This window comes from Ovis canadensis, chromosome 21 (genome assembly GCF_042477335.2).
Source record: "Ovis canadensis isolate MfBH-ARS-UI-01 breed Bighorn chromosome 21, ARS-UI_OviCan_v2, whole genome shotgun sequence".
NCBI lineage: Eukaryota > Metazoa > Chordata > Mammalia > Artiodactyla > Bovidae > Ovis > Ovis canadensis.
In genome coordinates this window covers 53,915,927-53,939,186 of record NC_091265.1, presented here as the reverse complement: position 1 = coordinate 53,939,186, position 23,260 = coordinate 53,915,927, and the positions used below count along the sequence as shown (strand labels likewise).

At 45.1% G+C, this 23,260-nt stretch overlaps 2 pseudogenes; both read left to right on the top strand.

The window, feature by feature from the left end:
* Positions 1-273: 273 nt before the first annotated feature.
* On the top strand, positions 274-9,812 carry LOC138426642 (pregnancy-associated glycoprotein 1-like; annotated as a pseudogene).
* Positions 9,813-12,026: 2,214 nt separating this feature from the next.
* Positions 12,027-21,879, top strand: LOC138426641 (pregnancy-associated glycoprotein 1-like; annotated as a pseudogene).
* The last annotated feature ends 1,381 nt before the right edge of the window (positions 21,880-23,260 follow it).

Here is a 23,260-nt window from a genome sequence, read left to right as displayed (position 1 = left end):
GATGTCCATGCAGATCAGTTTGATTTTCCAGCCAAGATTCAAGGAAGAGATTACAGTTCAATTCTCTGTATTCTGAAAAGCTTCAAAGTCCATTCATCAAGGTCACTGATAAAGGTAAAGTTTTTTTCGAGACGTTTGTGTTTTTTTCAGATCTTTTAGTGGCCTGAAGGGGAAAACTAGGGTAGGTCAGAGCATATATAACTAGGGACTCCCAGTCAGCACTACATGCCAAGAACCCAAACTTTCCTGAGTACTTGGAGCCGGGAAAGCAGCATGAAGTGGCTTGTGCTCCTCGGGCTGGTGGCCTTCTCAGAGTGCATAGTCAAGTAAGTATGGGGACTGTATGTCACATAATATTCCTTTCTCGGATTTTTAAAATCTGATTATTCTTCCAGCCATCAGGTTTAGAAGGGAATGTAATATTTCCCTAAGAGACTTAAAGTTCAACTCTGACTTATTGATAAGTAACTTGCTATAGGAACTGTGGATCCCAAGGTCTTGGTTTAGATTTGGGTTGCACAAATCTTGGGGTCCAGTCATGTCATGACCTGTTGAAAACGCAACTCCTTGCTACTGTTCAGTGCACAGTCTATACAGATGTTGATCTGGTCCTGTGGAATAGCACATTTCTACATTTGTTTAACATGTTCTCTTTTTACCCTGTCTATTTCAGTGTATATATGCCCATGTCTGTATCTCTGTATCACTGTCATTTATCTCTCCGTCTCTTTGGAAGTCACTGGGAATGTATTTCTCTTTGTGTTGTTTGCTTTTAATTTTTCATTTGACTTTTCCTTCTCAAACCTTTGAATTTTCCTTCCTTGTTCCCTATATCATGTATTCTTTCAAATCTCTCTTCTCTTTCAACTTGGAGAAAGATAAACTGTCTTATATCTGACAAGCAGTGTGACCATAGCCAACTCAGAAACCTCTTGCATTTCAAATTTCTCCCTTGTAAAAGAGAATAAGAGTCCTCCTTCCTTGAGGTCCTTTGAGAAGGAATGAGTGGGATGGCAATAGCAATGCTAATGGCTGTCATTGTTGACACTTCCTGTTTATCAGGTACCTTATATCCGTCACTTCGCTCATCCCCAAGATATTCTATTTGGAGGGTTTGTACTGTTACATTCCACCATTTTGCCGAAGGGGACATTGAGACACCACATGGTCATATGGCTTACCCAATATTGCAGAAAAGAACCTATATTCAAATCTATGTCTTTTCCATAGTATATGCATAAAATTCTGATAATAATGTTACTCATAAAAATGATTAGAAAACACACAGGGCCATTACAATGACAGTTATACTCTAACACTGACAGCTAATTGTGGCATCTTTTTGTTTCCTTTGTCAAATGCTCGGTGAAAGAATACCTCTAAGGAGAGTGAAGACCATGAGAAAAACCCTCAGTGGAAAAAACATGCTGAACAATTTCCTGAAGAAGCATCCTTACAGACTGTCCCAGATTTCTTTTCGTGGCTCAAATCTAACTATTCACCCACTGAGAAACATCAGAGATGTGAGGCGCCCCCTGGTGCTCTAGTTTAGCATGGAGCTCATCTGGAGGTGCCAGGTGGGATGTTGGGGTTGGGGTTCCTGCAGTAGGCAGAGACACTGGAAAACAGGGACCCCACCGAGAGGAGAAGGCACTCTCATCCTCAACTGTTGGTCTTTGTGACTGGACCTGGCAATTACCAGGTGGCAGGTAAATATCCATTTCTGTGTCAAACGTGTCATTAGTTTGAGAGTGATTGTTCCTTCTGAACTAAGTGAGCACCTCAGTTACAGGTGAAGAGTGAACCATCACTGATAAAACTGCAGGACCAACTGCAAAGCAATTGTGAACCCCCAGGTAGAGGAATTCAGTTTCCACAGATGCAAGAATGACAGCAGGAAAAAATTACTGAACCTGTATTATGTATATGGCCATAAGAATCTAACACAGTACTAACTGTGTTTCTAGATTAGAAAAAGACTGTCTTCAAAAATGCCCATGCCAGCCTGAGAGATAGGCAAAGAGTAAATACATGTCAAATGAAAGGCTCACCTGTGTGGTGTTGATTGGATGTGGTCTGAGTATACAGGGAGTGGCGGGGGTTGATCGAGAAGGCTCTCCTGGAAAAGGGAGTGCTAAGGCTTGGTTTGAAGAGAGACTACAGAGCATCTCAGATGAAGGAACCAGGACTGCCCTGAGTGTCCAGCGGTCCTGGAGGCCCACTGGTTATGCCTCTAGGCTTCCCATGCAGGAGATACCACTTCAATGCTTGGTCATAGAGTCAATATTCTGCATACAATGTAGCACAGGAAAATAATATATCAAATGCAGATACCTCTGTGATCAAAGTCTGTGAGCTGCACGGTGGTTAGAAAGTGGTCTCAAGAGATATGTGACACCCAGAGGGAGGCATCAGTGTGGGAATAGAGGGTAGGCAGTTCTGCACTAACCCCCTCCCTCCTTCTCCCTGTAGTTGGTCTACATGGGTAACATCACCATTGGAACACCCCCTCAGGAATTCCAGGTTGTCTTTGACACAGGCTCATCTGATTTGTGGGTGCCCTCTGACTTTTGCACCAGTCCAGCCTGTTGTGAGTAGAGAAACCCTCTACCTAGACCGTCCTTCACTTGCCCTGCCACCTTGCTTTCCACACTTGCCACTTGATGACACTCATTTCTTGTATCTGCAGCTACAAAGATTATGTTCAGACATCTTCAGTCTTCCACCTCCCGGCCTACCAATAAGACCTTCAGGATCGCCTATGGATCTGGGAGAATGAAAGGAGTTGTTGCTCATGACACAGTTCGGGTAGCAGTGTAAAAAATGCTAAGTCAGGACTGGATATAAGGTGACCAAGGCTTGCGAAACAGATGCAGGACCATCTGGCAGGACACTTCCTAGTCTAACTCCAATAGATATTGGCCATCTTATCCACAGGATAATGTCTCTGGGGTGGCAGTGCCACACGAGCAAACAAATTAGCTAACCCACAGAGTGGCTTGAGGTGTGGACTTGTAGCTTTTCTGCCCATGAGCAGTTCAAGGTTCATTTAGCTGGGAGCGAGAAGGGATAAATGCACCCACTTTTGTATTATCAGACTGTTCCCACCACTTTCCGCTGATAACTAGTTTAATTCTGCAACAACCCCACACAGCAGTTACTCTGATTAGCTCATGAGACATATGAGGAAACTGAGGTCCAGACAGCAAGGGCCTTGCTGAGAGCACACATGTGATAAAAGGTGGACTTAGGCTGTCTTTTCAGAACTGAAGTGGCTGTGGGGTGTTTGGGGACAGGATAAAACTGATCTGGGGACCCTGGGGCCAGTCAAGGGCTTCAGGTATCCAGAATGGGAAACTGGAGGCCTGAGAGAGCCTGATAAATGAGTTCTCACTCTAGAGGACCCTTGAGAGCCTAATAAACCTATGGCCTGCATCCCCCGAAAATACTTGAATAGTTCCCCTCTCTCTCTTTCTCTTTCATACACACTCACAGAAATATACACATACCCCCAAAAGTGAATTCCCCAAGCAGTAACTTCATAGAACCCTGCAAGCAAGATTTTGTTTTTGGATTCTGTCTTCCTGGACAGATGTAGAATCCACAGTACATTACAGAGAATTCAGTCCATTCCTGTCATTAGGTCACAGTGATGTCAAAGAGAAGGCTATCTTGCTCTCGATTGTTTTGTTCATAAGGTGACACCAATGGGACCTGGCCTGACTCTTGGTTGCCCCACCTGGACAGAAACCACAAAGCCAATTTGACTCACTCAAGTGGTGTTTTTCAGAGGGGCAGATGTTTTAAAATTCATAGCCTCTCTCAAATGGAACCCAAATTCCCCTTCCACCTTACTCTAACCATCTTTGGGCAACGAAAGACACAGCCCAGCCTCAATTCTTCTCTAAGAATATAATGGCAATGCACCCCAACCCAGTCCTAGCCCCACTTCAGGTATCTGTAAGTGGGAACACTCTTCTCTCCCACAGATTGGGGACCTTGTAAGTATTGGCCAGCCGTTCAGTCTAAGCGTGGCACAATATGGGTTGGGGCGCTGGAGATTTGATGGCGTCTTGGGCTTGAACTACCCCAACTTATCCCACTCTGGGGCCATCCCCATCTTTGACAAGCTGAAGAATCAAGGTGCCATTTCTGAGCCTGTTTTTGCCTTCTACTTGAGCAAGTAAGTCTGAGATGGACAATTCCTTTCTCCAAGTTAGCTGTAAGATGCTTTCAATTGCACAAAAACTATAGAATACTTGATAAAGAAGTATCCTGAGATAATATAACCAAGGATAACTATGGCCCCAGGGCCCTACTTGGCTTTAGCACTGGCTTTTATATATAAAATAATTTTGGAACACAACCCTACTCCTGGGCTCAAGACCAGTAACTTGGTCTAGCTGGGTGAGTTATGAGGTAGGCTAATGGAAGGCAACAAGAAAAAGGCTGGAGGAAAAAGCAATACGATTTGCTTATGAATGTCATAAGGAAGGAAGGAGAAGGATGGTGGATATCTTTCCTTCCTCATTAGCATTTAAATGAGACCCCTGGACCAGCTCCCCAATTTGTGGAGCCAGTGAGAAATGAAAGTGTGAGACACAAAAGCGTGGGAAGCCTTGTTCAAGAAATATTAGGCATTTCAATACAGGGAGAGCAGAGGTGGGGTCCCTTCTGAGTGTGGGGCCCTTTGGACAGTGGAGGTCACAGGCCAGTATAGCCAACTCTGGGTAAACTGAACCCACACCCTTAGAACTCCCAGGCCTTGATTTTCCTGAAAAATGACAAGATGGACAACGGGAAAGCCAAATACTTCAGCACCATGTCCTCTGAGTGTGTCTGAGCACTCAGGTCGCTGGAGGTCCACGGCTTCTTCAGAAGACATAGTGAGTGGAGCTCAGACAAGTGATTCGTCTTCTAACCTCCTCTGTGCCACTCATGAGACAGTAACAGACCTCAGGGTGGATCTCTATCTCTCCTAGACACTATTTCTGCATATGTACATGGGGACCTTATTAGGGCCTTGATGGGTGGACAAGCACAGCTCTCAGACAGTGCTGTTGTTACTGTCCTCCAAGGATCTCACCCTCACTTCTCTCTACAGAGACAAGCAGGAGGGCAGTGTGGTGATGTTTGGTGGGGTGGACCACCGCTACTACACGGGAGAGCTCAACTGGGTACCATTGATCAGAGCAGGCGACTGGAGTGTACACATGGACCGGTAAGCCCCTCCCTCTGAGGGTCAGCCGAAGTGATGTTCCAACTGCTGTACATGGACACAGGCAGACACACACAAATGCATTCTCAGACACACAGTCACACAGAAATATACACCACCCACAATGACACAGACAGACACACAGACACTTGGAAACATACAAGCAGACACATATAAACTTACACAGAGACATATGAAAACATGCATAGGTAGTCAGAGACACACAAGCACACACAGACATATACAAACACACATATAAACAAAGACACAAGCACATAGATACACAAACAACCTATGGGTTTATCATCCCCAGGCCTTCTGAGGAAGGCTCTGACCAGGGTCCTAAAAGGGTCCAGCAAGGTCTGTGCAGCTGGGAGAGGGCTCCACCCATTGCCCTTTGAGGTGGGGAACATGGTTAGAGGACTCTACAGTGTGGTGAACAGAGGATCAGGGAGAATTTCAGCAGCCTGAATAGAGTTGTAAGAGGACCAACTGTCCGCGGCTACCAAGATATAGGAATTTCTCAGTACAGATAAATGTCATTTTAAAAACAAGGAGAGTCCTGAGAAAATGGGGAAAACTGGTCTTCTTAGGGAGCAGCTACCCAGCAGTGGAGAGAGATTGCCTGAAGTCTTAAGACATGAAAGCAACTAAAAAAAATAAAAATAAAATAAAAAGACACACCAAGTTCTTGGACACGCAGTGAAACAGGGGCTATTACAGAGAATCAGGAAGGTAGGATCCAGGAGTGACCTGAGTACAAGCGGCATAATTGATAGGATTCTGTGTGATACCCTCAGATAAAATCTGACCTTTCCTTTGGAGTTTCTGTGGGCTAGTCATGTATTTCCTGGCCAGGGTCTCAGGGTCTGATCTGGTTGTAGTAGCAGTTCTGGGAGACACCCTCTCCCAGAGGAGCCCCTTTCTTCCCCTACAATAGGAATCTGCTGCCCCTGCGAATCTCCATCCTCACTCTGTGTGCAACCCGTTATTTGTTCCCCACCAGATACAGCTCTTTTGAGGGTTCTTATTGTTTTCTCAGTCTTCATTCAGTCATTGAACAGATGAGCATTGGACATCTACTGTGTGTCAGGCACTTTAGGGAAGCAATGAAAGGTTGTTTTTGAATCACGCAAAGACGCTGGAATTCTTGGCCCTGAAGGAGAAGAATTCAATCCGGGGCCATAGACGAGGCTTAATCACTCAGAGTGTTTGTGTAATAAAGTTTTATTAAAGTGTAAAATAGATAGAGAAAGCTTCTGACATAGGCATCAGAAGGGGGCAGAAAGAGTGCCCCGCTGCTAGTCTTCACCTGGATGTTGCATAGTCACTAGCAGTCTGTTAATGAAAGAAATGAATGTCTTAAAACTCAGAATGGCACCAGGCCCCTCACCCATAAGATGCATTTTGGGATAATCTTGGCACCAAATGGTTCATCCTGGGCCATAAAATGATTAACTTTAATCTTGAAGAAGGGCAGATCACCATACAAATAGTTTCATTTACATAGATTAGGGGAACAATATCTAAGTATAACATGCTGGTTTGTCAAGTAGGTTCTGAGCCACAAGGCAGAACCAACTTGAAGACAGAGTTGGGGTAAATGTATAGTACATTAGCACAGCTTAAGATAAACATTTCCATAAGAAAAGACATTGGTTATCTCTAGGTTTGAGAATAGATAACTTCAGGTGAAACCGGGTGTCATTATGGCAACACAGTATTTTAAGAGAAAACTCCTTTTAAATTTGTATAGAGAAGGAAAAAAATATCGCTAGTTTGTTTCCTCCTGCCCCTTAAGAGAGATAAAAATGCCTGACACTTGCAGGCTATTTCCTCCATTTGGAGACCCCTGGCCTTCCTGCCTGTTACCCTCTCAATAAGAAGAATAAAACTCACCCTAACATCTAAGAAGGCAGATGTACATGAAGTGACTCGCCCACATAGTGAATTGTGACTTTGGTACATGCTAGACATGAGGAGGAGAAGGCAATGGAAACCCACTAAAGTACTTTGCCTGGAAAATCCCAGGGACGGCAGAGCCTGGTGGGCTGCTCTCTATGAGGTCACACAGAGTCGGACACGACTGAAGTGAATTAGCAGCAGCAGCAGCAGCAGTCGTGAGGAAGGGTCTACAGAGAGTGACCAAGACAGGAGATTGATAAACACCAGGGGAAAGACTTCCCAAAAATAATACAATTAAGCGGGAATCTGGAAGATGAGAAGAAATTTGCTAGTCAAAGGAGAGTGGAGTCTTCTAGGAAGGAAGACCAGCTTGTGTCAAGGTACAAAAGATTCTGGTGTATTCAACTACTACATTTGAGGATGTCAGGAAAGGTGTTGTGTCGAGAGCAAAGGAAAAAAGGGAAAGAGACGAGGGGCTGTTTAGGAGACAGTCGGGAAGGGGGCAATTCTGGGGAGACTCAGAGTGACCTTGATGCTTACTTTCTTCCATTGTCTCTCAGCATCATCATGAAAAGGGAGGTTATTGCTTGTTCTGATGGCTGCTCGGCCCTTGTGGACACTGGGACATCACTTATCCAAGGCCCAGGAAGACTAGTCAATAAAATACAGAAGCTGATTGGTGCCAAGCTTTGGGGTTCCAAGGTGAAGGGTCATGCTCCAGGGTCACTCCCAGTTTCCACACACAAGGATCACCATACTCAACCACTCCTCCTTTCTCTCTAACAGCATTACGTTTCATGTTCTGTGGTCAATACCCTGCCCTCTATTATCCTCACCATCAGTGGCATCAACTACCCAGTGCCAGCTCGAGCCTACATCCTCAAGGTGAGGGGAAAATACTGATGGTTTGTTCTCAAACTGGAGTTGACAGGAATCCTCAGGCTGCTGCTGGGGATTGCAGATGCTGCTGAGCCCTTTGGCTGGGCCAGTGCCTCCCACAAATCCAATCACTTGAGAGAAAAGGGCTGTGTGGGACAGCGATCTTCCTGAAAAAAGTGTGGAGAGGCCACACCATATGGAATGGTTAGAGTCAGGGAGAGGGGAATACTAATGTCCTCAGTCCTCAAAGAGCTTCAATTCAATCTGAACCCTTAGGTGCATGAACATGAAATTCAGCTCTAGCAGTCCCTGAAATAGGCCATGTTACAAGGAGAATGGCTGGGGACAGTCCCAGTGTGATGTCCCAGCATAAGTTAACAGTCTGCCTTCCCTTCTCAAGATTTTTCTGGTCTGGATGATAAATTACATGGTCAGCCTAGTCCTCGCCTGCATCTTCCCCTTGCTCTGGACAGGTGCCTCCTTTGTCAGTTGAGATAGCCAACCTCTCTGTCGGGAGGTTGAATAATAAGTTGTATAAAGTGTGCATAGTGACTGCTCAGCCCCAGCACAGGGTGGAGGCATCCTGTAAGCTCCCTGTGAGAGTTCATAGCAGGCTGATGGACTCAGAGAAGGCTTTGAGGAAGAGAGGGAATTTCAGGAATTCTAAAATGACAAACTCATTGAGCCATTTTGAGGGTTGCTTGGTTCTAGGCAAAAGTGCACTGGATTCTATGCAAATGTCATCTCAAGGTGGTCTGCACTAAGGCACTGGGGACTTACTAGGGCTGATGAGGGCTACGGACTGACCAGTGGGGATGGGGAACCAGAGTATGTTACCCACACACCTGGAGTGGCCAAAGAGGGTGAGTGTGGGCCAAAGGAGGCTTCTCAGAGTTCCTGAGTTAAGTGTTCAAGAACATGTTGTGGGCACTGCTCTGTTTAAAATGGATAACCAACATCGAGGTACTTTGTAGCAGAAGGAACTCCACTCAGTTATATGACAGCCTGGATGGGAGGGGTGTCTTTGGGACCAGGATACCCGGATACACACGGTTGAGTCCCTCTACTGTCCACCTGAAACTCAGAATATTGTTAATCAGCTATACTCCAATACAAAATAAAGTTTTTTAATAAAGTACGGATTGTGGGGATGCAGGAGGAAAACCAGCATTCTCTGCAAAGAAAACAAGGAGTAGGAGTCAGAAGGAAAGAAACAGGGAGCGAGGGGAACTTTGGACACACTTGTTCTTTGCTAAATAATTATTCTGAAGTGTGGCTAATCTTCAGTGTTGCGTTAAGTTCTACTGAACAACAATGTGACTCAGTTATACACATAAAATATATATTTTTTCTTATTCTTTTTCATGTGGTTTATCACTGAATATTGAATATATACCTGACGCTCTACAATAGGACTTTGTTGTTTTTTGTTCCTCTGTTTCCCCACTCCCAGTCCTTCACTCACCACACCCTTCCTCATGGCAACCTCATGTCTTGGCCCTTTTTGGTTTTGGATGAACTCTCATATACCCTGCTGCTGAGAAAACCCCTTGATAATTACTAAAAGAGGGAAATAAAGAATTTTGCTGGGTATGGATATTGAGGGGAGTCACCGGTAAGGGCTCATGCTGACTGGTGTGTGTCTCTGACTTCCCCAGGATTCTAGAGGCTACTGCTATACCGCCTTTAAAGAGAAAAGAGTGAGGGGATCTACAGAGAGCTGGTTACTCGGTGACCTCTTTCTGAGGGTGTATTTCTTTCGGTTTTTGATCGAGGAAATGACAGGATTGGCCTGGCACCGGCAGCGTGATTGCTTGAAGTGGTTCAGAAATCAGTAAGGCCTCTCCTAACACTTACTCACACTAGGGCAGTCCTGCCCAAGATGCTGGTGAACTGTATTTGGTGTTCTGTACACCCTATGCTCAGTAAAGAATAAAGAGTTTCACTCTTAATGGTGCTGAAATAAATGTTGACTCTGTTTGTGTCTGGATGTGAAGGATCTAGAGCCAAGTCTGAATCAAAATTGAGAGGAGCCCTACTCCAACTGGCTTCAAGGAAAGGGGAGACTCATTGAAATGATTCTGGAAATCCAGGATACAAGAATCTGAGCAAATACAAAGATCTCAGTGGCTGGAACCAAGAAATCAGAAGTCATCAATTCTCTTTCACCCTCGCTATTTACCTTCGGTCTACTTTGATGGTCTTAGCCTGGCAACATTTTTCCTTAAGGCTTCTACACCCAGTGAGGGAGTTCAAGCTAACTCCCTAGGGTTTTAAATCCCGAAGGCATCACCTAGTAAGAAAACATTTTTCCAGGCATCAGAATTCAAGGGTGTTCTCTGAATGACCCACCTCAGTTCACATGTACAGCCCTAGAACAGCCATCCTGGCAGGGACATGGGGTCTTATGACTGGCTTTACATGATCTTTGGCCCTGACCCAACAGCACACATGATTGTCAATTTCCTCCAGAACTACATGACTGAAGCTGGGGAGAGGCAGCCCCAAGGATATAAACTGGCAGATTGTCTATGCCATGGAAGAGAATGTGATGACCCACAAACTCCACCACCTCCTCATTCAGATGCAGATGGTGGGGGCGGGGGGGTGCGGGTTGGGGGGCAGAAGGGGATGGTAAGTTTGTAAGGTGTGGGGGACGGTTTTCAGACGACAAGAGATGAGTTGGAGTAAGGAGCATGTGGTCCTCCAACCACTTATTCACTGGGGACCTTCAGATTTCTTTCCTGTTTTTCTTTTGATTTTCTTTGGTTTTGTTTTGGATGGGCAGTATTTTTGTTTTTCCTTAGAAGATATTCCACTCTGAATGTAGTCATAATTCTGAATTTTAAAGATACTTAAGTAATGTGTTGTTATGGACAGCTAGTCACCAACTTGCTGCAATTAGATTAATCAGTCTCTTTGTTCTCATTTGTTCAGTTCAGTTCAGTCCTTTCAGCGGTGTCTGTCTCTTTGCAACACCGTGGATTGCAGCATGCCAGGCTTCCCAACATCACCAACTCTCGGAGCTTACTCAAGCTCATGTCCATCGTCTTGGTGATGCCATCCAACCATCTCATTCTGTCTTCCACTTCTCTTTCTGCCTTCAAGCTTTCCTAACATCAGGGTCTTTTCCAATGAGTCAGGTGTTCCTATCAGGAGGGCAAATAGTTGGAGCTTCAGCTTCAGCATCAGTCTTTCCAGTGAATATTCAGGACTGATTTTATTTTATTTTTTTTAGGATGGACTGCTTTGATCTCCTTGCAGTCCAAGGGACTCTCGTCTTCTCCAACACCATAGTTCAAAGGGCACATATGTGTGTCATTTGTCAGTGATGTCACATTCCCCCTGTTGGGATTTAACCACCAGAACTGAATTTAAACAACATGCAAAAATGAGGATTAAGTCACAGTGCCCCATCTAAACACACCTGGCCAAAGGAGAGGTTCCTATTGTATTCAAAGGACAGCCATGGATAGATTTCATGTAAGAATAGGCCCTGGAGGGTTGGCTGAGTCATTAAACATGATTGTCATTACTTTGACTGCCACAGTAGTTTTGTCTTTTTTGGTTGGGAAGACATTTCAAAATTATTTTTTGTATGTTTGGTTTGGCAGATGAAATTTTTCATTACATAGACCCTAGGGGGAAATCATTTCTGATATATATCCATTTGTCTTCAGCAGTTAAATTCTGTTGGTTTGTATGTCCCTGGTGATCTTTCTTTATAAATAGAAAGGAAATACACATGTTCAGTATGCATTCAGTCTCTTCGTAAATCAACCAACATGAATTAAATTTCTCTCTGACCCCAGTGCACTCCCAACTCTAGGTGAGAAATAAAAACCTGCAGAGACTGAAGCCTGATTCCAGCACATCTCTGTGGAGATTTCATTCCCACTGTTTTTTGGGAAAAAAATTAGTTGCTAACATTAAAATAAGTAGATTATACATAAATATCCAAACTTCGAATTCTCTTGAAAACATGGCCAACTGGCCTGCTTTCCAGAATGGGTGAAGTGGAGGAATGGCTGCTCCCAGTGGTAAGGCCTGTGTGGCCCAGGTTTTAACATGGCCACCTAGTCCTGGTATCATATCTCTGCCTGCTGGGGCCAGGACTTTGTGAGAACTAGACTGCTAGGTCTCTTAAGATAAAGACTACTTTGTCTTTATCAACTTTGACTTTGAAGTCTTTAACCCAGAACCTAACACCCAGTTCTTCCTTTTATGTTTGTTGCATGCTATAAATTATCTTTTGCATGCATATGACATTTGTTCCAAAATTGAAACCACGCAATTGAAGTACTGCTCTGCCCTAAATCTTTGATGCAGCCTGGCATCATAGGCACCCGTGATGTCTGCCATCAGACCCATTACCTAAAGCCAGTTGTATGTCCCTGGGCTGTCCCTGAAGTCTTCGCTTTGCCATTTGACAACTTACCTTCCTAGCAATATCCTCGCCAATGAAGACAGCAATGCATATCTCATGAAGTGGCTAGGAAGATGACATGAAACCAAGAATGTTGAGCATGGCCCTTAATATCAATTTTTATCATGTTCTTAACAGTATTTTTTCCAACTAGGCAAGGTTATCCATTTTCTGAGATGTCCATGCAGATCAGTATGAATTTCCAGCCAACCTTCAAGGAAGAGATTACAGTTCAATTCTCTGTATTCTGTGAAGCTTCAAAATCCACTCACCAAGGACACTGATGATGATAAAGATTTTATTGAGAACTTGTGATTTTTCAGACCTATTATTGGCCTAAAGGGCTAAACTAGGGCATGTTAGAGCATATATATTACTAGCGGCTCCCAGTCACCACTACATGCTAAGAACCTGAACTTCCCTGAGTGCTTGGAGCCAGGAAAGAAGCATGAAGTGGCTTGTGCTCCTCGACCTGGTGGCCTTCTCAGATTGCAGAGTCATGTAAGTATGGAGACTGTAAGCCACATCATCTTCCTTTCTGTGACTTTTCTTTTCATCTGATTATTATTCTACTCATCAAGTTTAGAATGGAATGCAGTATTTCCCTGACAATCTTAAAGTTCAGCCCTTAAATATTGATAAGTACCTTGCTATAGGAACTGTGGGACCCAAGATTCTTGGTGTAGATTTGCATAGTTGCACAACTCTGGGGTCCAGTCATGACATGACCTATTGAAACTGGAACTCCTTGCAATTGTTGAGTGCACAGTCAATGCAGATGTAGGTGTGGCCCTGGGGAATAGCACTTTTCTAGGTTTTATTTAGCATGTTCTTTGTTCCCTCTTTACTTCCATGTGTATATCTCTATGTCTGCATCTCTGTATCACTATCATTTATCTCTCCATCCCTTTGGAAGTCTGAGTGTATTCCTCTCTGTGGTGTTTTCTTTTAACTTTTCTTTTAATCTTCTACATTTCCTGAACTTGTGCCCTATCTCCTGGATTCTTCCTTTAACTCTCCTTCTCTTTCAACTTGGAGAAAGTTGGGGAGAGCTATTTATACACTGTTTTATATCTGACAAGTAGTGTGACCACAGCCATTCACAAGCCTCTTGCATTTCAAATTCCTCCCTTGTAAAAGAGGATAGGAATCCCCCTTCTACCTTTTTCCCTGAGCTTCTGTGACCAGGGTACAGTGGGGTGGCAACAGCAACGCTAGTGGTTGTCATTGTTGAGACTTCCTATTTATCAGGCACCTTATATCCATCACTTCCCTTATCCACAAGATATCATATTTGAAGGGTTTGAATCATTATATTCCACCATTATACCGAAGGGGAGACTGAGAGAGACCACACATGGTTATATGGCTTACCCAAAATTACAGAAGAGAATCTTTATTCAAACCTATGTCTTTGCCATGGATTATGCATAAAATTCTTATAATAAGGTAACTCATAAAAATGAGTGAAAAGTACAGTGCCATTACTAAGACAGTTATATCTTAAAACTGATAGCTAATTGTAGCATCTTTTTTGTTTTCTTTCTCAAAAGTTCGGTGAAAGAATATATCTAAGATATTCACCCCTTGAGGAACATCATGGATGTGAGTGTTTTGAGAGGATGGTACTCCCCAGCACCACCTGATGCTCTAGCCTAGCACTGGGGCTCATCTGGAGATGCCACGTGTGATGTTGGGGTTGGGGATACTGCAGGAGGCAGAAACAGTGAGCAAAAGGGGCCCCACGCAAAGGAGAATGCACTCTCATCCTCAACTGTTGGTTTTGATGACTGGGCCCAGAAATTACCAGGTGGCAGGAAACATCCATTTCTATGTCAAAGATATGTCATTAGTTTGAGGGAGATTGTTCCTTCTGAGCAGAAGGCAATGACGACCCACTACAGTACTCTTGCCTGGAAAACCCCCAAAATGGGGAGGCCTGGTAGGCTGCAGTCCATGGGGTAGCTAAGAGTTGGACACGACTGAGCAACTTCACTTTCACTTTCACTTGCCTGAATTGGAGAAGGAAATGGCAACCCACTCAAGTGTTCTTGCCAGGAAAATTCCAGGGATGGTGGAGCATGGTGGGTTGCTGTTTATGGGGTTGCACAGAATTGGACACGACTGAAGTGATTTAGCTGCAGCAGCAGCAGCTCCTTCTGATCTAAGGGAGTCAAGAAGTCTAGTTACAGATGAAGAATGAACCATCTCTGATCTGAAGGTAGAACCAACTGCAAAGCAATTGTGAATAACCAGGCAGAGGAATTCAGTTTCCACAGATGCAAGAACCATTGCAGGAAAAAGTTACTGAACCCGTATTCCGTGTAAGGCCATAAGAATCTAACACAATGCTTACTGTTTTTAGATTAGAAAAAGGGCTTATTTGTCTTCAAGAATACCCATGTCAGCCTGAGAGATAGGGAAACAGTAAATACATGTCAAGTGAAAGGGTCACTTGTGTGGTGTTGTTCAAATGTGGTCTCAGTTTAGTGTTAGTGCCTGGGGTTGATCAAGAAGTTTCTCCTGGAGAAGGGGGTGCTAAGGCTGCATTTGAAAAGACTACAGAATTTCTCAAATGAAGGCACCAGGACTTCCCTGGGTGTCCAACGTTCCTGGAGGTCCAGTGGTTATGCGCTTACAATGCAAGAGGTACCATTTCTATGCCTGGTCATAGAATCAATATCCTGCATACAATGTAGCAGAGAAAAAAAAAAAATAAAATGCAATCACCTCTGTGACAAAAAGGCTGTGAGCTTCACAATGATTGGAAAATGATCTCAAAGATATATGAACCAGAGGGAGACATCAGTGTGGAAACAGACGGTAACCAGTTCTGCACTAACCCACTCTCTCCTTCTCCATATAGATGCTATACATAGGTAAAATCACCATTGGAACACCCTCTCAGGAATTGCAGGTTATCTTTGACACAAGCTCATCTGACTTGTGTGTGCCCTCCCTCTTTTGCCCCAGTCCAGCCTGTTGTGAGTACACACACCCCGTACCTGGACCATCCTTCACTTGCCCTGCTGCCCTTTTTCCAACCTTGGCACCTGATGACACTCATCTCTTGAGTCTGCAGCTACACAAGTTAGGTTCAGATATTACAAGTCTTCCACCTTCCAGCCTACCCAAAAGACCTTCAAGATCGCCTATGGATCTTGGAGCATGAAGGGATTTCTTGCTTATGACACTATTCGGGTAATACGTAAAGAGATGCTGAGTCAGGATGGGCTATGGAATGACCCCTGCTTGCAAAACTGATGCAGTACCATTTGGCAGGACCTTGCCTGGCCTAACTCCCATAGATATTGGTCGTCTTACCCACAGGATCCTGTCCCTGGCGAAGCAGTGCCCATGGTGACACACGAGTAAATGGATTAGCTAACAAACAGAGTGTCTTGAGGTGTGGACTTGCAGGTCCTCTGCCCATGAGCAGTTCAAGATTCATTTTGTTGGGAGCAAGAAGACAGTAAAAAAGCACTCATATTTATATTCATAGACTGTTTCAGCCATTTTCAGGTGATAACTGGTTTAATTCTGCAACAACCCCACACAGCAGTTACTCTGATTAGCTCATGAGACATATGAGGAAACTGAGGTCCAGACCGCAAGGGCCTTGCTGAGAGCATACATGTTGGAAAGGTGGAGTTACGCTGGCTTTTCAGGACTGAAATTGCTGTGGGGTGTTTGGGGACAGGATAAAACTGATCTGGGGACCCAGGTGGAAGTCAAGGGCTTCAGGTATCCAGAGTGGGAAACTGGAGGCCTCAGAAGTCAAGGGGCCTGGTAAATGAGTTCTCACTCTAGAGGACACTTGAGAGTCTAATAAACCTATGGCCTGCCTCCCCCAAAATGCTTGAGTGATTTGCCTCTCTCTCTTTCTCATATACACTCACAGAAATATACACATATGCCCAAAACTGAATACCCCAGGCAGTAATTTCATAGAACCCTGCAAGCAAGATTGTGTTTTTGGCTTGTCTTTTGGACAGATGTACAATCCACAGTACATAACAGAGAATACAGTCCATTCCTGTCATTGGGTCACAGTGATGCCAAAGAGAAGGCTCTCTTATTCTCGACATTTTTATCCATAAGGTGGCATCAGTGAGACCTGGCCTGGCTCTTGGTTGCCCCACTTGGACAGAAGCCACGAGGCCAATTTGACTCACTCAGGTGGTGTTTTTCAGAGGGGCAGATGTTTTAAAATTCACAGCCTCTCTCAAATGGAACCCAAGTTCCCCTTCCACCTTGCTCTAACCGACTCTGTTCGTTCAAAGACAGAGCCCAGCCTCAATTCTTCTCTAAGGATCTAATGGCAATGCACCCCAGCCCAGTCCTAACTCCACTTCATGTATCTGTAAGTGGGAACACTCTTCCCTCCCACAGACTGGGGACCTTGTAAGTACTGACCAGCCATTTTGTCTAAGTGTGGCAGAACGAGTTTGAGGGCAGACAATTTGATGGTGTCCTGGGCTTGAACTATCCCAATATATCCTTCTCTGGAGCCATCCCCATCTTTGACAAGCTGAAGAATGAAGGTGCCACTTCCGAGCCTGTTTTTGCTTTCTACTTGAGCAAGTAAGTCTGAGATGGACAATTGCTTTCTCCAAATTAGCTGTAAGATGTTCTCAGTTGCACAAAAATTATAGAACACTTGATAACGAAGTATCCTGGGAGTAATAGAACCAAGGATGACTATGGCCCCAGGGCCCTACCTGGCTTCACCACTGGATTTTATAAATAAAATTTTATTGGAATACAACCCTACTCCTGGGCTCAAGACTGGTAACTTTGTGTAGCTGTGTGAGTTATGAGGGAGGCTAATGGAAGGCAACAAGAAAGGAGATGGAGGAAAAAGCAATACGATTTGCTTATGAGTTTGATAAGGAAGGAAGGAGAAGGATGGTGGACATCTTTCCTTCCTCATTAGCATTTAAAAGAGACCCCTATATCAGCTCCCCAATTTGCGAAGCCAGTGAGAAATGAAAGTGTGAGACACAAAAGTGTGGGACGCCTTGTTCAAGAAATATTAGGCATTTCAATACAGGGAGAGCAGAGTTGGGGTTCCTTCTGAGGGTGGGGTCCTTTGGACAGTGGAGGTCACAGGCTAGTGGAGCCAACTCTGGGTGAACTGAACCCACAGCCTTAGAACTCCCAGGCCTTGATTTTCCTGAAAAATGACAAGATGGACAATGGGAAAGCCAAATACTTCAGCACCATGTCCTCTGAGGGTGTTTGAGCACTCAGGTCACAGGAGGTCCAGGGCTTCTTCAGAAGACATAGTGGGTGGAGCTCAGACAAATGATTCAGCTTTTAACCTCCTCTGTGCCACAGATGAGACAGTAAAAGACGTCAGTCTGGATCTCTATCTCTTCTAGATGCTATTTCTGCATCTGTACATGGGGATATTATTAGGACGTTGATGGTTGGACAAGCACAGCTCTCAGACAGTGCTGTTGTTTCTGTCCTCCAAGGGTCCCACCCTCAGTTCTCTCTACAGAGACAAGTGGGAGGGCAGTGTGGTGATGTTTGGTGGGGTGGACCACTGCTACTACAAGGGAGAGCTCAGCTGGGTACCATTGATCCAAGAGGTTGACTGGATTGTATGCACAGACCGGTAAGCCTCTCCCTCTGAGGGTCAACCTAAGTGATGCTCCCACTACTGTATGTGGACAAAGGCAGACACACACAAATGCATTCTCAGACACACAGTCACACAGACATATACACCACCTTCAACGACAGAGACAGACACACAGACACATGGAAACACACAAGCAGACACATATAAACCTACACAGAGACATATAAAAACACGCATAGCTAGTCAGAGACACACAACTACACACAGAGACACATGCAAACACACATACAAACAAAGACACAAGCACATATATACACAAGCAACCCATTCGTTCATAATCCCCAGGCCTTCTGAGCCTGGCTCTGACCACGGTCCTAAAAGGCACCAGAGAGGTCTGTGCAGCTCTGAGAAGGCTATACCCACTGCCCTTTGCGGTGGTTATCATGGTTAGAGGACTCTACAGTGTGGTGAACAGAGGATCAGGGAGAATATCTCCATCGAGAACAGAGTTATGATAAGATGACCAACTGTCCAGGGCTACCTAGGACATGGGAAGTTCTCAGTACAGATAAATGTCAGTTAAAAAACAGGGACAGTCCTGAGAAAATGGGGAAAACTAGTCTTCTTAGGGAGCAACTACCCAGCAGTGGAGAGAGACTGGCTGCAGTATTAAGACGTGAAAGCAACTAAAAAATAGACATGCCAAGTTCTTGGGCACACAGTGGAACAGGGGCTATTAAAGAGAATCAGGAAGATGAGATCTAGGAGTGACCTGAGGACAAGAGGCGTAATTGATAGGATTCTGTGTCATACCCTCAGACAAAAGCTCACCTGCCCTTTGGAGTTTCTGTGAGCTAGTCATGTACTTCCTGGCCCAGGGTCTCAGGGTCTGACGTGGTCGTAGGAGCAGTGCTGGGAGACACCTTCTCCCAGAGGTGTCTCTCCCCCTACTATGAGAATCTACTGTCCCTGCAAATCTCCATCTTCATTCTGTGTGCGACCCGTTATTTGTTCCCCATAAGATACAACTCTCTGGATGTTTCTTATTGTTTTCTGAGTCTTCATTCACTCATTGAACAGACAAGTATTGAGCATCCACTGTGTGCCAGGCACTTGAGGGAGGCAAGGAGAATAAAACTCGCCCTCACATCTAAGAAGGCAGATGTAAACTCAGTGACTCACCCACATAGTGAATTTTGACTTTGCTACATGCTAGACATGAAGAGGAGAAGGCACTGGCAACCCACTTCAGTCTCTTGCCTGGACAATCCCAGGGACAGCAGAGCCTGGTGGGCTGCCCTCTATGAGGTCGCTCAGAGTCAGACAAGACTGAAGTGAGTTAGCAGCAGCAGCAGCAGAAGACATAAGGAAGGGTCTACAGGGAGTGACCAAGACAGGAGACTGATAAACACCAGGGGTAAGTCTTCCCGAAAACAATACAGTTGATGTGGAATCTGGAAGATGAGAAGAAATTTGCTAGTCAAAGTGGAGTGAAGTCTTCTAGGAAGGAAGACCAGCTTGTGTCACAGTACAAAACATCCTGGTGTATTCAAGTACTGCATTTGAGGATGTCAAGAAAGGTGCTGTGTCGAGAGCAAAGGAAAATGAGCGAGAGACGAAGGAGGAAACAGTCAGGAAGGGGACAAGTCTGGGGAGGCTCAGAGTGACCCTGATGGCCGCTTTCTTCGTCTCTCAGCATCTTCTTGAAAAGAAAGGTTATTGCTTGTTCTGGAGGCTGCAAGGCCGTTGTTGACATCGGGGCAACATGCATCAAAGGCCCAGAAACTCTGGCCGATACCATACAGAATCTCATCGGCTCCAAGCCACGGGGTTCCAAGGTGAAGGGTCATGCCTCAGGGTCACTCCCAGTCTCCACACACAACAAGGATAACCAGGACCAACCTCTCACCCTCTCTCTCTAACAGCACTATGTTTATTGTTCTGTGGTCAATACTCTGCCCTCTATTATCTTCACCATCAATGGCATCAACTACCCAGTGCCAGCTTGAGGCTACATTCTCAAGGTGAGGGGACAATACTGAGGGTTGGTTCTCAAACTGGAGCTTGAAGGAACCCTTGGGTTGCTGCTCAGAGGAGCACACCCTCTGGAGGCCATGTCAAACCACTACAGATGATGCTGAGCCCTGTGAGCCAGTGTCTCACACTAAACCAATCACTTGAGAGTAAAGGGCCATGTGGGACACTGAACTTCTTGAAATAAATGTGGAGAGGTCTCACCATATGGCATGGTGGGAGTCAGGGAGAGGGAAACACTGAGGTCCTCAGTCCTCAAAGAGCTTCAATTCAATCTGAACCCTTAGGTGCATGAACATGAAATTCAGCTCTAGCATTCCCTGAAATACGCCATGTTACAAGGAGACTGGCTGGGGACAGTCCCAGTGTGATGTCCCAGCATAAGTTAACAGGCTCCCTTCCCTTCTCAAAGTTTTCCTGATTTGGGTGATAAATTACATGGTCAGCCTAGTTCTTGGCTGCATCTTCCCCTTGCTCCAGCCAGGTGCATCCTTTGTGAGTTGGGGTACCAGACCCCTCTGTGGGGAGGATGGATGCCAATGTGAATAAAGAGTTCACTGTGACTGCTCAGCCCTGGCACTGGGTGGAGGCTTCATGGCAGCTCCCAGCGGGAGTTCAGAGCAGGCTGATGGACTCTAGGAAGGCTTTGAGGAAGGAAGTGAATTTCAGGAATGCTAAAACCACAAACTCATTAAACCATATGGAGGGTGGCTTGGTTCTAGGCAAAACTGCACTGGATTCCATGCAAATGACATCTCAAGGTGGTCTGCACTGTGGCTCTGGGGACTTACTGGGAGTGAGAAGGTCTATGGACTGACCAGTGGGGATGGGGAACAAGAGTACTTTACCCAGCCAAGCCTGGAGTGGCCGAAGAGAGTGAGTGTGGGCTAAAGGAGGCTTTGCAGAGTTCGAGAGTTAAGTCTTCAATAAAGTGTTGTGGGCACTGCTCTATTTAAGATGGATAACCAAAAACAAGTTGCTGTATAGCACAGGGAACTCCACTCAGTTATTTGACAGCCTGCATGGGAGCAGTGTCTTTGAGACCAAGATACCTGGATACATGCGGTTGAGTCCTTTGACTGTCGTCCTGAAACTCAGAATACTGTTAATCAGCTATAATCCAACAAAAAATAAACTTTTTAATTAAGTGTGGATTGTGCGATGCAAGAGGAGAACCAGCATTCTCTGCAGGGAAAACAAGGAGCAGGAGTCAGAAGGAAAGGAACAGGGAATGAGGAGAGCTATGGACACACTTGTTCTTTTCGAAAAAATTATACTGAAGTGTGGCTAATTTTCAGTGTTGTGTTAACTTCTGCTGCACAGCAGTGTGACTCAGTTATACACATAAAAAAATATATATTCCATTATTATTTTTCATGTGGTTTATCATTGAAATTTGAATATAGTTCCTTACTCTCCACAGTAGGACTTTGTTGTTTTTCATTCCTCTGTATCTCCAACTCCCAATCCTCCACTCACCACACCCTTCCTCATAGCAACCTCGTGTCTTGGCCCTCTTTGGTTTTGGATGAACTCTCATATATCATGCTGCTGAGAAAACCCCTTGATATTTACCAAAAGAGGGAAATAATAGAAAGTTTTGTGTTGGGTCTGGATACTGGGGGGAGTCACTGGTAAGGGCTCATGCTGACTGGTGTGTGTCTCTGACTCCCCCAGGATTCTAGAGGCCACTGCTTTCCCACCTTTCAAGAGAACACTGTGAGTCCATCTACAGAGACCTGGGTCCTGGGTGACATCTTCCTGAGGATGTATTTCTCAGTCTTTAATCAAGGAAATGACAGGTTTGGCCTGGCACAGGCAGTGTAAATACTTGGAGTCCTTCAGGAATCAGTAAGGACACTGCTAACACACATTCACTCACACTTTGGGCACTGCCTCCCAGGATGCTGGAAAACTGTGTTTGATGGTCTGCTCACCCTATTCTCAGTAAAGAATAAAGGGTTTCACTCTTAATGGTGCCAAAACAAATGGTTTCCTCTGTTTGTGACTGGGAGTGAAGTATCTAGAACCAAGTCTGAATCAAAATTGAGAGGAGCCCTACTCCAACTGGCTTCAAGGAAAACGGAGACTCATTGAAATGATTCTGGGAATCCAGGACACAAGACTCAGAGCAAATGCAAAGACCTCAAGTGACTAGACCCAAGAAATCAGAAGTCATCAGTTCTCTCTTTCTCACCCTCGATCTTTCCCTTCCCACTTCTTTGATGGTCTTAGCCTGACAACTTTCTTCATTAAGTCTTCTACATCTAGTGAGGGAGTCTAAGCTACCTGTCCTAGGGTTTTATATCCTAAAGGTATCTCCTAGCAAGGAAAGAAGCTCGGAGCCATTAGAGTTCAAGGGTGTTCCCTGAATGACCCACCTCAGTTCACATGTACAGTCCGAGAACAGCCATCCTGGCAGGGCCATGTGGTCCTATGATTGGCTTTACATGGTCATTGAACCTGACAAAGCAGCACACATGATTGTCAATTTCCTCCAGAACTACATGACTGAAGCTGGGGAGAGGCAGCCCCAAGGATGGAGACTGGGAGACTGCCTAGGCCATGGAAGAGTTTGTGATGACCCACAAACTCCACCACCTCCTCATTCAAAGGAATTATAAGGGGTAATGAAATAGACTCTCTTCATCCCATCTCAGATGATCATATTACTGGGCATATTACTGGGATTTTGGGTGAGATACTTCATGCAGAGCTGGTTCCCTCTTGTTCCCACACCCCAGCCACCAGCTCTCTGCCACATATGACTTTTCAGTCCCTCTTGGTAAGTGGTGGTCTCAGTGGATCCCTGAGCCATCTCCCTCCTCCAGGGCCCAGAATGCCCCTTCCTTGGCCCCCAATGCTGCTGGGGAGTATGCAATGCATGTATCGCGGGACCCAGGGTACACAGAGCCTTCAGCCTTTCTGAGCTTCCTCCAGGGATGGAGCTACAAACTATTTGCTTCGAGCTGCCATGGTTAAGCACCTTTGCAGTGGAAGCATCTGTTCTTTCCACCTGGACCCCTCAGTGCATGCCTCAGAAAGACAGCAAGGATCAGAGGTTGATTTCCTTTCAGATTGGAGGAAGACTGGTTTGTCTCCTTGCTTTATAAGGGACTCTCAAGAATCTTCTCAAGCACCACAGTTCAAAAGCTCAATTTTTTGACATTTACCCTTTCATATGGTCCAGATCGCTCATCTGTACATG